General features: G+C 32.6%; 1 pseudogene; it reads right to left on the bottom strand.

Moving 5' to 3' along the window:
- Nucleotides 1-628: 628 nt before the first annotated feature.
- On the bottom strand, nt 629-976 carry LOC114024024 (annotated as a pseudogene).
- Nucleotides 977-2655: the final 1679 nt, after the last annotated feature.

Below are 2655 nucleotides of genomic sequence, written 5' to 3'. Positions count from 1 at the left end.
TCCTTTTCTGAGATTAGCTAATTTAAGATTTTTATCTGGTCTTCTGATAGATTGGACATATATATATATGTATATATACACCTATATATGTATATGTATATGTGTGTATACCTCTATTTCTTTTGTATTCTTAATTATGTCAGCATAACTATGCATATGTTCTGATTATTAATATTATTATTATTTCTTTTGGTTTTGTTGTGACTTCAACATTCTTGTGTACTCTTATATTAACTTGATTTTTACCCACTTATTTTTAATTACATGAAATAAAGTTTCTTATTTTTAGTAGTCTTTTCAAATAACCAAGTTTTAGTTGTAGTTCATCCAATTTATCTATATCTCCTCTGATTTTTAATATCTCCTATTTTTTCTTATTTTAGGTTATTTTTGAGGGGTTCTAATTTTAAACGCATATTCAGTTCATTAATCCACTCTTTTTTAAAAATATGTGTTTGAAGAGATATAATTATTTCCTTAAGGGATACTTTAACCACATCTCCCAAATTTTGGCATGTTGTTGTATCATCATTTATTCCACATAATTATTATTGTTATTATTTTAAGGTAGACTAACCATTTAATTTTCTTCTGATAGATTCAGGTATGTTGATTGGTAGATAGCTCTTTATATAGGCTTTGGAGGAGGTCTTGGGGTAGCACCATCAGGTCTGGAGCGAGGTGGGAGTGTCTGATATTTTCGTGCCTCACGAACCGATTCCTCACTACCTTGCTGTGGACTGCACAGCTCACACAGTAACTTAGTTTCACATACAGTTTGGGCAGCACGTAAGAGTCAAAGACTCTGGCCTCAGAGATGTCCTTGATGTCTGTGGCTTCCACGATGTTATGAATGACAAACTTCTTGATGGCCTTGTCCTTGGACATGCAGCAGGGCTCAGTTGGTGCAGAGGATGGGCTGCACGTGGCCCCGACCCTTCTTGGCTGGCCCCTTGCTCCTCCACTACTTGTTCATCTTGGAAGCCAGGAACCGAAAAAGCTATTTTTTTTCTTTGACTTGTTCTTGGACCCACTCATTATTTAGGATTTCATTGTTAAATCCCCATTTGGATATGTGTCTTTTGATTGTGGTCCCTGAACCAATGTCTATTTTAATTGTATTATGCTTCATAACCATTGTATTTTCTATTTCTGCCTTTTTATTATTTTTGTGGTATATCTGAGCTCTAATAAATGATCATTTTTAAAGGGAAAATACATATATTCTTTGGCAGTTTCACTTACAAGGTGCCATAAAAATTTTGTCTTTGTTTTCTCCGTAAATGTGTTCATTTCCATATATTTCCTTTTGTTTGTCATTCTGTTAGAATAACTTCCGTTTTATCTTTCTATTAGTATTATCCAAAATTGAGAGCACCATTGAAGTCTCTCTCTTCATTATATTTTTGCATATGACTCCTTGTGTCTGAATTAATATTTTCTTCATGAATTTAGATGCTAAGGCATTTAGAGTGTATCATTTTATTACTGATACTGCTTCATTATTTATGGTTCTTTCCAACACAATGTAGTTTCCTTGTTTTTCTCTTTTTTTCTGAAAGTTTATTTTTATTTTGACAGTTAGTATGATTATAACTTGTACTTTTCTCAATTTACTTGATGCATAATTTTCTTTCACTCTGAGTTTTATTTTGCATGTTTGTTTTGTAATTTTTTTCCTTTCATGCAACATATTGTATAATTTTGTTTTCTTATCCAATCTGTCATTCTTTTTCAGTTTGTTATATTGTTTACATTTAGAGTTATGAGAGTCAAGTTTATATATTCCTACCTTTGCCTCCGATATAATTTTTAACAAGTCCTGCTTTTTTCCTCTTCCATTTTAAACATACCTATAATATGATAGTGTTTCATTTATTTTAGCTAAATCTATTTCAGAATGGCACTATTCCCATTGGACCTCGACTTACTTCTTCCCATTTGTGACCATTCTCTTTCATTTTGAGTTTTGTTTATTAGATAATTTTCTTTCCTATTTTATCCAATTATTTAATTCTTTGCCCCTTTTTATTCCCTTTATGTTAGTCAAGTAGTTTTACCCTTCTTCTCTCCTTCAAGTAGTTCTATTTATTAATTTTTGTTGTTATTGTTGTTATCTCATTTTTGTGCCTTTCCAGGAAGGATTTCTCACATCCACTCTCTTCATTATCTTTTCTTTCTTTCTACTCTAGACTCTATTCTGGTTTTTAACTCCTATACTTATCTAACTCCCTCTCTATTCTCTTCACTCCTTATGGAGTTCAAACTTCTGAAGTTTCCATTCTATTCTTGAGGAGCTTGGTCCATTGATCCCCATTTTTTATTGTACCTCAGTCTTAGAAAATACTAAATACTAAATAATACTAAATACTAAATAATACTAAATACTGAAGATGACAGTGAAGACACTGCTCACTGGCAAGAATGACTCCCATATCCTTGATTATGTTGCCCACCATTGTCCTATCTATACCCCTTGGTTACCTATTTTCCATATTTGCTTTACAGTTTTCTCTCTGATTTCATGTCCTCCCACTACCCAGGTGACAGTTGCTTTTAGGAATTCCAAACCCCACTCAATCCCATTGCAGAATTAATTATCTTTTCAAGTACTAAATCCCCAAAGACAACAGCCAACATATGATACCCATCTTC

This window comes from Vombatus ursinus, unplaced genomic scaffold (genome assembly GCF_900497805.2).
Source record: "Vombatus ursinus unplaced genomic scaffold, bare-nosed wombat genome assembly UNPS02014820.1, whole genome shotgun sequence".
NCBI lineage: Eukaryota > Metazoa > Chordata > Mammalia > Diprotodontia > Vombatidae > Vombatus > Vombatus ursinus.
Note: the sequence above shows the minus strand (reverse complement) of the source record. Positions and strands in the feature narration are given on the sequence as shown.